The sequence below is a fragment of the Eumetopias jubatus genome, unplaced genomic scaffold (genome assembly GCF_037043125.1).
Source record: "Eumetopias jubatus isolate StellerSeaLion01/CBP00866 unplaced genomic scaffold, mEumJub1_p1.0 scaffold_10, whole genome shotgun sequence".
Taxonomy (NCBI): Eukaryota; Metazoa; Chordata; class Mammalia; order Carnivora; family Otariidae; genus Eumetopias; species Eumetopias jubatus.
In genome coordinates, this window is record NW_028274816.1 from 98,471,191 (window position 1) to 98,484,075 (window position 12,885).

The window sequence follows — 12,885 nt, forward strand, 5'->3', positions numbered from 1 at the left end:
TGAACAAATGGATCTCGGATCTCTGACTCCTAAAACCTAATTCAGACCTCTACCCTCTGTGTTCCTGGCCCCCCTTCTCCCTGGCACTCAGCTGACCCCCATCAGCTGTGCAGGTGCGTGGTAGTTACAAGAACATGTCTTTTCTTCCCTTCCAGACCCTGGAGGGAGGAGCTCCGCACGGCCTTCTGTGTGCTGGTTGCATCTCGTTGACTCCTGAGTGAGGCCTTTGACCTTGGACCTTTAGAGAGCAGAAGAAGGCCTCTTGAAGCAACAGACCCCAGCCTTGTGGATAGGATCAGCAATCTTTATTGACAGATCTCTCTGTGCCATAATTTCTACATTCATCTGTAAAATGGGGATATGCTAACCCCTGCATTGTGAGGATTCCACTCATTAATACAGGAGCTCAGAGCAGCGTCTGGACCACTGTCAGCTCTAAACCAGCGTTAGCTGCTGTGGTCATTACCATTGGCACTCTTCGTGGAAGACTGCCCCCCAGGCTCCTGGGCTACCCCTCTCCTACCACTACTTGTGCCCTGCCTGAGCCTCCATCCCCGAGTCCCTGCCTCATTCCCTGTCGGCTGTGTGTCTCTGTCCCTGGGCCCCCCCCTCCCCCTTTGTCCCCTTCCCTCCCTATTAACCCACTGCTCCTAAGGCCTTTGGCCAGCTAATAACGCTGCTGTCAGTTCAGATTAGAGCCCTTTACGTTCCTTCATCTCAGCTTAAAATTTTTGTGGTTTCCCAGCTCTGCCTAAAGTGCTCCACAAGGGGCAAGGGCTGCCCAGCTGGAGGAAGCTTCAGGAGAAGGAATGCGGGTCTGTGAATTCCCCAGGTGGGTTCCTGCCTGGGAGATGGAGCTGCACTGGGGGGTGGGCGCCAGGAGGAGTGGCTCCTCTGTGGGCTGTGAGCAGGAGACCAGGGAACTGGGGGTCTTGGGATCTTGACCTCATTGTCCTGGGGTAGACTCTCAGCCCAGCGTCCCCTGACAGACAGAGTCCACTGAGGCCTGCGTCTTGGGCACTCAGTCCAAGAGGAGTCCCGGAGTCACAAGAATTCTGCAACTGGGAGGCTCCTGGCCAAAGCACGGGGCCGAGCCTCTCTCCTCAGCCCTGCTCAGCCCTGTTCGGCTCTTCCCTCCAGGGGTCTCGCCAGCCACAGTGTTCCTCGGGAAGACAAAAGAGTGTGAGCAGGGGGCTGGGAGGGGGTTGCGCGCAGGTAGTGGGGCAAGACAAGTAAAGGGCCACTTTGGTCTGTGCTCCCCACAGCCCGGCAGGGAGTGTGCCAAGGGCTCGGCCGGCCTCAACTTCCTTACTTCCCACAACAGTCACCTGAGGTAGGCTCTCCGGTCACACAGCTAGGAAGGGAGAAATCAGGTTTCAGATTCAGGTTGGCCTGTCTCCCTTGCAGAGCATCTAATGAAGGTGACAGAGGAGGGGACCCCTGCAGCTCTCAGGTCTCTCCCGGGCAAGTCCCAGACCCTGGCAAAGGTTCTGGGTACAGAACCCTGACAACCCACGTCTGGGTCTTTCCTGCTCTGGGACTCAGGTTTTACATTTTAATCATCACATCTAACTTTTGTATAGGACGCTCCCATTTACAAAGTGTCTTCCATGGCTATTATTCATTTGTTGAGCCCCCCCCCCCCCCCCCCCGCCCAAGGAGCTCCCAGGGGAGGCCGAAACATCTCTTTTTGCAGATGAGGAATCCAGGGCTCAGACAGGTGAGGCCCTTGCCTGGGCTGCAGGTGGAAGATGGTGAGCCAGAACTCAAAGCCAGATCTGCGGGAGCCAGGCATGCAGAGTGGGGGAACCACACTCCAGGTTCTCTAAGGGGGGAGTCATCCTTTACCCCACCTTCTGCTGGGTTCCCAGCCGTGTCGCCTGCTGCCTGAGAGCTAGGAGATCTCATCCGGGCCCCTCTAACCTTCCCCTGTTCCAGTCCCCCCCGTTCAGTGGGGAAGATGCCAGTTTGTAGAGAATGTCCGGGAGAAAATTAAATGCCTCCCATATCACCCGGCCCAACAGCCTTCCGGCTGCAATGTCCCCATCCACGGCTCAGGCTTGCCCTGTCACCAGGTCCTGATCCTTTTTCGTGCTCTACTCGTGAGGGTCAGAGGATCACTCTCTGCAGGGCCTAGGGGACCCCAGAGCTTTCTTGGCTCCAAATGGAATGGTCTCTGTTTCTCTGTGAAAGTTAATGCCAGTCCTCTGAGTTTCAAAGTCCTTCTTTACACTTCTAACAGGCTGGACGTGTCACAGCCCTGCTTGGAACCGTGGCTGTCATCCCCAGGTGTGCCCCTCAGCCTTTCCCCACCATCTCAGCCCGTAGCTCCAGGCCGCGAGCCGGTGTCCCAGGCCCCAGCCAGCCGATCCACTTCCACTCTCCCTGCATGTGGCCACATTTTCCCGCTTCTGGGCCTCTGCTCGTGCCAGTCCTGCTGAGAATGCCTTTCCTTCCTTTGTCCACCGTCCTCACTCCTGCCCCACCTTAAAGACTCAGCTATAGAAAGAAGCTTCCCATGGCTCCCCAGAGTGAATCATGCCTTCCTGGGAGCTCCTACCACCAGACCGCTTTTCCCTTTACCTTGACACTGAGCGCCCTGCGTTGCAGGCACCTGGGCAGTCATCTCCCTCTCCCCCACTCCCCGGACTATGAGCTCCTTGGGAGCAAGGCCCGGCTCTCATCCACCTCCATTCCTGCAACAGCTCTGCCCCTTCCTCCTGCCGTCTTTCCTTCCTCCATTCCTCCCTCCTTCAACAAATATTTGTTCCACGACAGTCAAGGGCTGCCCAGCTGGCAGAAGCTTCAGGAGGTCTGGATAATAAATACATTATCATTCACTGTGGGGAGAGGTGAGAACAGCACCAAATTCTGAGTTGAGGTTGGAAGCCTGAAGAAACCAAACCGGAAAGGCTCTTGTTTCTAGAGGCTGGGAGAAAAGAAAGAATGCTTCCAGGGGCTCCGTGGTGGCGGAGACGTGTTAGTGGACACGTTTTTCAGGACACACAATGAAGATGAGCACAGCGGGCCACCCTGACACCACCTGTCCACAGTCAGTCGGTCTGCGGCACTCAGCAGCCCCCTCCGACCCCGGCTTCGGTTTGTTCTAATAACTCAAGACCATAGTAGTCACCTACACCCATTCTTCATGGCCAGTGAACGACGGCACCCTGGCCTTGACGACAAGCAGCTAATCCCTCTGGTTCCTTTCGGGGTAAAGAGGAGAAATTGAGGATGCAGCCCACACCCTCAAGGGACTTCCAACCTCGTGGGATTAACCACCCCGCAATGTGATTGAGTGAGTCCCTTCCCTTCTCTGGGCCTTAGGCTCCTGCTCGGCAGTAACAAGGAGGCTCAGGCTCTCTGACCTTGAGTCCTTGCCAGGCCTCACATAATTCCAAAGTAGGTTCTACACATAAGGTCACTGGGTGATGTGCAGGGATCACTTAAGTCCCCCTAGGACAGGTGCCAGGAAACCTACCAATTGGATAATTAGGCTTGCCCCGACCCCTCATCCCTCGAGGGAGCAGAGTGGACCTCAGCTCCCCTCCCCGCAGTGGCGGGCGGAAGTGCCGGGCGCTGTGGGGGTCCCCTGGTGGAATGTGGCTTTGGTGGGTGCTGGGACCGAGGGCTCGGCTGACAGATCTAAGGCTGCCGCCTGCCACCAGCTCTCCATAGGGCGGCCTGCCGGCCTCCCTCCTGTGGAATGAGGAGCCCTGCTCCCCCCTACCTGGCGTTTAATCTTTAATGCAGCCCCAACTGCCCTCGGGCAGGACCCATCAACCCACCCGCTCTGATAAAAGCGATAATTAGCTCTTTTTCAACTTTTCACTTCTCCCCCCTCTACTCTGATGTGTGAGCATTGGGAGAATTCCAGCTAATGGGTCTGCCCTCAGCCAATTCCCCGGCCCATGCAGGCCGGAATGCACGGGGTCATTAGCCGGGCCTCCCGGGCAGGGGCCTGTGCTTGGGACGTGCTTGCCTGCCCGCTCTGGGGTGCCCCCGCCACCCAGGAGAGGGCCCAGCCTCACAGAGCAGACCTGCCCAGACCTGCTGGATCCCACTGTCCTCAGTGGTGGCCCCTTCCTGCACCTCCACAGAGCCCACGGGGGGTGGCCTGAGGCTCCCACGAGGACAGGAGCTCACCCATCCCCAGGCATCGCCCTGCTCCCAGGGCAGGGAGCCCAGCTCGGGTTCAGCCACCGGTCAGTGTGGAGGCTGCTGGCTGGGATCCCCCCAGTCCTGCCCCGTCAGTGACTTGTAATAACTAACTTGTGTGCTGTCCCTTTCAAAGTGCTTCCAGATAGCTTAGCTCAGAGGTGGCCGCAGCCCAGGGCTTAGCCATGCAGGCTCAGGAGCTGCCCCTCAGGACTGGGGGTGGAGAGTAGCAGGGGCAGTTCTGGCTTAGCTCCTTTCCCCTTCTTCTCTGACCAGCTCGGGCCAATGCTCACAGACTCCTTGGCCACCTTGTACCAGAGGCTGCCAGCACCCAGAACCATGGGGCGTCCGTCACTAATGCCACAGGATCAGAGGCACCCAATTAGCCAGGGGTACCAGAGTCTAGAGCTACTGCCTTCAATGGTCATAAACAGGGTCCTTGATGTCTAGGATTAGAGGTCACCCTTAGTCAGGGCCACCTTCTTCTAAAAACTCAGGGCCACCTCCACTAGGTGCTGTTGACCACTAGAACCACTTGGACCCACAGGACATAGGCACCTAGTAGCCAGAAAAGCCCACCCAGGGCTGCCGTCAACCAAGCCTTGAGGGTCACCATGAGCCAGCACGTCGAACCACAAAGTTACCGATGACTGGTCTGTCCTTGGACTTGTATTGGATTAAGGAACTTTGTGGTAAGGTCACGTTGGCACTTAGCGCATGGCTTTTCCTGGATAGGCTCTGGGTGTATTTTCTTTTACTGACGCTGCAGCAATAAGATATCACGGGGTCTTGTGAGCGGCTTCTCCCACTGCCCGAACTTCTTCCCCTTGCTCAGCTCGGTCCTGGATTCTCACTGCAAACTTCTCAAAGAGGAAAACAGGTAATGTGTGTCATGGGGGTGAGTTCTGTATACCCAGCATCCATCCCTGAGAGGGGCCTATTCAGCGAGAGAGGGAGTGCCTGGCCTTTGAATGTAGTCTCCTCATTTTCCAGAAAGTTATTTTGAAGAGTGGGATCCAAGGACTTCCTGGAAGAGGTGACATTAGTTCCCTAGAGACAGAGCAGACTATCAGGGACAGGGACTCCCTAATCACAGGCTCTCCATCCCACCCACTCAAGGGCTAACATTTCTCCACGCTTTTCAGCTTTGGACGAGACTGTGACCTTGCTGAGATACCCCAGGGGAGATGTGGAAATGGACTCTTCTCTCTCTACTTCCCCACCTTCTCCCAACCAACAAATACACAGCTTCAGAATATCACAGATGTACACAAAGTTCCAGGGTTTTAACAATGGAACTCTTTGTAATTTCAATTTTTAAAAAAGGTATATATTTTCTTTTTTTTAAAATTTTATTTATTTATTTGAGAGAGAGAGTGCATGAGTGGGGAAAGGGGCAGAAGCAGAGAGAGAGAGAGAGAGAGAGAGAGGCAGACTCCCCACTGAGTGGGGAGCCCCATGCGGGGCTCGATCCCAGGACCCTGAGATCATGACCTGAGCTGAAGGCAGCCGCTTAACTGACTGAGCCACCCAGGCATCCCCCAAAAAGGTATACATTTTCAATAATTCCCATGGGATCCTTGGCCTGCTACCCCAAGAGTTTCCACTGCCAAGTTCAAGGGTCCCCCAGGAAGTGAGCTACTTGGTTGTTCTGTTCTCCTCTGGCCCCAGCTTGTGCACATGGCTGTTGTCATGAGACCCAGTCTCATCTCTCGCCCACGGGGGGCCTCCAGCTGCCCCACTGTGTGTAACGAGGGCCACAGGCGAGACCTGCAGGGGTGACAGAGCCAGGGGGTGAGGTAGGGCTTATGGCAAGGAGGGAAGTGAAGAGCAGAGACAATCAAACCGAGACAAAGGTCATGCTGGGGGTTCTCACCTTGTGGAACCACAAAATTCAGGAAGGATCCTTGCCTAAGGGAGCCAGCCTCAACAGAGAGTCAGACGGTTGTCTATTTCGAATAATCATAGCACCTAGAACCCTCGTGCATTACACATCTCATACCCTGCTGGTAGGAACATAACATGGTGCAGCCGCTTTGGAGCACACTTTGGCAATCCCTCCAAATGTTAAACATGGAGTTACCATATGGTTCAGCAGTTACACACCTGGGGATTTACCCAAGAGAGCTGAAACATATGTCTGGACAAAAACTTGTGCAGGAGTGTTCATGGCAGCATTATCCACAATAATGAGAAGGTGGGAACAAGCCAAAGTCCACTAACCAGTGAATAGATAAACCACTCCATCTACCCACATGAGGGAATAGTATTCCGCCATCAAAAGGAATGACGTCTGGATGCACAGTGCAGCGTGTGTGCGCCTTGCCACTATTTGGCTGAGTAAAGGAAGCCAGTCACAAAACACCGCACATTGCATGATCCCGATTACAAGAAATGTCCAGAAGAGAAAAATCTGTGGGGACAGAAAATAGAGCAGTGGTTGCTTAGGTCCGGGCAGGGGTGGGGGGCAGTGGGGAGGGAGGAACAACCAAGTAGCTCACTTCCTGGGGGACCCTTGAACCCAACAAGCATGGGTTTTGGGGGGCAGGTGGTGAACAATTCTCTGAAAGTAGGGTCGTGGTGATGGTGCACAATTCTGTGAATGTACGACAAACCACTGACTAGTACACTTGAAAAAGGGTGAACCTTATGGTCTGTGAATTCTCCCAATACAGCTGTTATTTAGAAAAGTGCTAGGAAATGGTGTCAGGTGAGTTGATTGTTACTGCATTTAATTCTTACAGAGACCCGCTGGAGAGCTAGGGAAGTGGCCTAGTAGAGCAGTGTGGAGCACAGAACTTGCAGTCCTACTGTGACCTTGAACAGGTCCCTCAGCCTTCCTGAGACTCATAGTCCTCATCTGTAAAATGGGTACCATGATCCGAATGCTATACACACAGTACGACCTGGAGCGCATGGGCAGCATTGCCATTAGAGATAGTACACGACGTTCTTCCATTCTTGTCTACTTCTCAAGCCCCCTAAAGTGCAGTCACTCTTAGAGCATGAGGATGATGAAGATCAAGGAGGAGAAGCATTTATGAGGGTCTTATATCTGCTTCTCTGTCAATTCACTCCTGCGTGTTCAGCACTGCAGGACACAGCAGGGTGGGAAGACTATGGTTGTAGCTAACCTCCATCAGGCATTTTTGATCTCACAACATTTTTTTTTTTAACGCAAGCTCTTTGTGCAGCGTGGGGCTTGAACTCACGACCTCGAGATCAAGAGTCACACGCTCCACCGAGTGAACTAGTCAGGCGCCCCGATATCGAGCACTTTTGCAGCAGACTGATGTTGGTTTGTTTGTTTGTTTCATTTTATCTCAGAAAAGTGGTCTAGTCTGGAGATATCATTAATTCATTCATTATTGAACACCATCTACAGGCCAAGCCCTGTGCTCTAGGATAGAGTGGGGACCAGGCCAGTCCAGGGTATGGTCCTCATGGGCTTCTATTCTGGGGCTGGGGGAGGTAGATAATAAAGAAGTAAAGATAAAAGGATGCATTTTCTCACCAGCTATAATGCAATTGAAAGAAATAAAATAAAGGTAGGAGGGACTACCTTATACAGGTGTTCAAGGAAGTTTCCTTGAAAAATAGGCTTGTGGGCTAAGATAAGATTGGGGGCATGTGAGGTACAGGGAACTGAACTGGGAACGAGCCTGGCATATTTCAAGAACAGCAAGAAGGTCAAGGTGGCTGGAGCGGAGGGAGCAGCAAGGGGAGACCCTGAGGTAGACAGGGGTCCTCTTACGCAGAGCAAGCAGGTCTGCATTAGGGACTCGGTTTTGTAAGCCGGGCTGCCGGCTGCATGGGAAGGCTCTCCAGACTTCTTGCGAGGGGGAATGAGAGGGGAACAGCAGATCCCCAAGGCATGGTGTCTAGTATGGTGTCTCCCTATGCTCACAGCAATGGAGTGGGGCTGGGTCATTTGCAACAAATCTTTTGGTTTCCTCCACAGTGTCCAGCTGCCAGGCATCATCTCTGGGCGAGCTGGAGCAGGAATTTTACCACTGGGATTCCTTCTGGGCCTGCTATGGATCCAGCTAGATGAGCTGCCCCCTCCCTGAACGCTGCCTCGTAAGCAGCTTCCTTCTGGTTGGGCCACGTGGAGCACACATGTCATTTTTTTCCTTTGCTTTAGATCAAACCCAGTTTTTGGCTGTGAATTGTTCATGAAAAAATGGAGGCTCATAGATGCCTACTTGTGCACACCTTGTCAGAGACAGATGGGGGCGGTGTCCATGCGGGAAACTGGGCAATGCACTGGAGAAGGCATTTTGCTCATACATATGTGGGGTTCAGAGTAATTCAGTGGACACTAGATAGTGTGCGCGCGCGTGTGTGTGTGTGTGTGTGTGTGTGTGTGTGTGTAAGACAGAAAGAGAGCGAGAACGCTGTGGCAGGAAGTTTTCACTTGGCCAAGTTTTAACAACAAACAAGGAGCAGTTTGTGGCCAAGCAGTCCTTCTAGAGGGAAAAACAAACAGAGCAGGGAGCTGAGAAAGCCAGGGGTGGGTTTACTGCTCCTGGGATGGGGGAAGAAACACAAAACGCCTGGATCTTTCATCTGATTGTCAACAGACACTGTGAGTAGCCAGCTCCCCCTTCTTCTTGCTAAAGAGAACCCCAGTTCTGATGGGATACCCATCCCCTCCGGGGAAGAGATCTCCACTCCCCCAGCTCAGGGGTAAATCCAGGTGTGATCATCCCTTTTTCCCTTTTCAGAGATTAATTTGAACATGGGGAGGTAACACAATGCTAACCAAAGAGACTTGAAAGCAAGTTCTGCCGGGTTTGTGAGTAAGTTTCCCTCTCTCTTAAAAAGGGACATAAGAAGAAACCGTCTCTCTTACGTTTCAATTATTTACAGCATTGGCCCACAAGACCCGGATGTGTGGCAGCCACTTTGACACCACGGGGTGAGCTGGCAAGCGCTTGGGGCGTAGTCAGGCCGAAAAAGAGAAAAAATCCTAATTCTCAGGGATGCCATTGAGTCCATGACCCTGAGCCCCCTTGCCCAGGGTTTCCTGCAGAACTCTGCCTCTCCCTTGGAAATGAGGTGCTCCCATCTCCTGGGCCTCCACCTCCCAAAACATAGAGCTGGAGCTGCCCACTCCCATCACCAAGGAACCAGCTCTGGGATCTTGGAGCAGGTCTCCACTTGTCCTAAAACCTCTGTTTTTACACAGTGGCCCTAGTGAGATGATCTTAGCCTGCATCATAGAATCCAAAGGTCCCCTGTGAAGATGATGCTTGTAATAACCCGTCCCCCCAGCCAGAGTGGGCCAGAGCAACAAGACACAGTTGTACCCTTCTGCTGAGTCATAGCTGATCCCTTTTGTACGTGTTGCACATGCATGAGAGAGGAAGGCCTGGTACAGGGTGGTATGGAAAAGAAGGAAATCTCTGGCCCTATCTAAGGACTGACCCATGACCTTGACTTCTTGGGCAGTGAACACAGACAGTTAAACCATCATTCCCAAAAGTTCATGGTGCATCCAGGCAGCTGGGCCTTGGAGCCTGGGACAGCCCAGTGCTGTGTGGTTGCTTCGTCCCACGGCCCCTGGACTGTGTGTATGTGTGTGCGTGGCGGGGGGAGTGGGGGCAAGGTGGAGAGATTGTGTGCCTCTGAGTGTGTGCCCAGCCCTGCAGTCCAGGGTCCTCCAAGGGACCTGCCCCAGCATGAAGGAAAGACCCCGCCCAGCAATGACGAAGTGGCTGGGACATTTTTCCACAGCATCTGGGAGGAACAGGCAGGGCCGGATGTGGGCCGCTGACCTTCTCCCTTCCTCCTCGAGAGGAAGCTCCTCCTGCAGCCACCTTTGTGCTGATGGCTGGGTGGTTACAAATGCCTTCCCTGCCTGTCCGATCTCTTCCTGAGAGTGAGGGGCAGCTCAGCCCAGCCCAGCCCAGCCCAGCCCCCACCCTGGAGAAAGCCAGCCCAGGAAAGGAGCAGCAAGCCCTGGCTTCTGACCAGTGCTGATGGGCGGGGTGGGAGGCAAGGACCAGAGGCCAAGCCGAGGCCTTCCCCGGGCCTCTTCTAGCGCTTGGCTCCCTCCCCTCTCCCATAAGAAAATAGACACAGGGTCAGAAAGAACTTCCCTGAACTAATAGGACAGAGCCTGCCAAAGGGCCGGACTGGGGCCAGCAGATGGATGGTGAGCATCTCTGGGCAGGGAAGGTAATCAATAAAACACTCCTGCGGCATGTAGCATGTGCCCTTTATAATTATCACCTTATTTAACACCCCCTCCCAACCCTATGAGGATGGTGCCATCATTCTGCTCACTTTACAGATGAGCAAGTTGAGGCACAGAGAGGTTAAGCAACTGGCCTGAGATTGCCCATCCAGGAAGCGGCAGAGCCAGCTTTTGAACTCGGGCTGCAGAAATTGTTGATGCTCTTAACTCATATGCAACCCTACCTCCCAAAGGTGCAAAAATAAGAGCACTGCTTGAGGACCTGTGTGTGCTAGGCGCTATCACAGGGTCCCGGCTGGAACCCACAGCCTGAGAGACCAGCATCGAACTCTGGCACAGCTACACTGCACTTAGGGTGATGTGGGTGATCAGAGCTCTATTGTGAAGGCACCAAAGGCAGCTATACTGTGAAGCAGGAGGGCAGGACACAAGAGCATGAATTCTATCCGATCACCGCACCCACCATGTGTTGTGCCGGGTACTTTCAAATATGTGATTTCATTTGATCCTTGTAAAAGCCTCATAAGGAAAATGTAGGTCAGAGTAGTCAAGTAACCTACCCAAGGATGCACAGCCAGCCACTGCCCCCCCGCCCCGACCTGGGTCTCTCTGATAGCAAGGCCAGATAGCTTTCCACTATCCCAAGAGTGTACTAGAAGTACTTGCCAATTAAGGAAACGGGGCTCAGAGAATTCAAATAGCCTGCCGAAGTCAACAGGGGCAGGGGGCTGAGCCAGGATTTAAACGTAGGCCTTTCTGATGCCTTGATGAGCAACTGTCAGGGTTTGAGGTTCTTTTGGCCCTGCTGTTCTAAGGATTAGAGGGCCCCAGTTGGGGTTCCCTTGGGAGGGAAAGAGAGAAGGGAAGTCCATACTCTTTTCCCTCCTGGCAAAGAAACCTAACTGTGGCCGGGAGCTGAGCGCTCAGGGCACCTGAGGCTGGCTGATCCCCAGTGTGTGAGGAGGGTGGGCCAGGAGCACGTTGGCTTCGGTGGGGAGGATGACACCGGTCCTCTGCTCATACCTAAGGGGCCCTTCCCACGCTCCAACCCCAGCGCTTGGCTTACACAAGGCTTTGGAGATCCCCACTGCCACCCAGCTCTCCTGATTTAAAAAAAGAAAAGATAGTAAATATTGCCTCTCAAATTGTGTGCTACTTTCTTAAAAGCAGGGGCAGACAAAAAGGCCCCACCAATTTCTGCCTTGCCCGGGGCCCCGTAACCGCAGCTCCAGTTGGGGGGCGGCGTAGGGAGGTTCAGTCCCAGCACTGTGGGTGAGCAGGTGGGGGCCAGCCCAGCCTGGGTTGCCAACCCCCTAATCCCTCTCCAGTGGAATGCGCTGGATTTTAGGAGGCTAAGGTTTTGGGGTGGGGGAGCTGCAGAAGTCCCCTTTAAAAAGCCAAACGTTCAGGCAGGCCTGTGGCCCTGCTGTTTGACGGTTCTTGATGGATGAGCCCCCAACCCTCTTGTCGAGCCTCCTTGTCCCCCCTCCTCACGCACCCCCCTCACTCTGTGAGGTCTGGCTTGTGCAAGGAAGCCTGTCAATGTTGGGACACGTTGGCCCCATGGCCTGCAGCGGGACGGAGGCCTCTGAAGGATGCCTGCTGTCTGGCCCTCTCCTCAGAGAGCTCCTGTAGCCCCATGCCTCAGGGTCTTGGGCGCTTCCCTTTCAAAGCTGCGAAATTATCACCATTAATGCAGCTTGTCTCCCGGAGGCCCTCAAGGTACAGCGAAGAGGCCTTAGCTGTGGAGGATTCAGGGCTAGATCTGGCTTATTTGGGGTTGACTTGGTGGGGGTTGAGTGGGGTTTTTGCCCTGGAAGGGGGCTGTTAGGATCACCCTGGGACAGCGGTGAGTTCAGCTGTGGACCCCTGTGGAGATGTGGCTCCCGCCCGGGTCCCTCTGGAGGAACCGTAGTGGAGGCTGACAGGGCTGGGAGCAGGGCAGGCGGCAAGTGAAGTTTCTAGCCCCATCCTGAGAATGAGTGCCTCCTTAAATTCTGTGCCCTTGCTACTTGGCTTGCCTTATCCTGGACCTGAACCTGAAGCCCCATTCATCTCCAGTGGAAAGCCTGCCTTGATCGCTCTCAGACGCCATTCTGAGACTGTGGATCCAAAGGATCCCAGAGGAGCACATATGGGCAGGCTCTGCATTCCGGAGAACTGAGAACCCAATTTGTGCATCAGAGTGTGCCAGTCCTGGGAGGCCAGGCCGGGTGGGACAACTTGAGGGGAGAAGTACTATTCAAGTCAGCTCCCTGCACTCAAGAGCCAGCAACCTCAGAGGGAGGCCAAGGGCAAATACTCCAGACCAGGGCTGCCCACATAGAAACATAGCAGAAGCAACAAATGTGAGCCACATATTCAGTTTTAAACCTCTAGAAGTCAGAGTAACAAAGGAAAAAGAAACAGGTGAAATTCATTTTAAGAACATTATCGTTTCAATGTGAATCAATGTTAAAAGGTACTTATATATTTTATGTATTTTTGTATTAAGTTGGTGAAAGCCGGTGTGTATCTTAGACTTA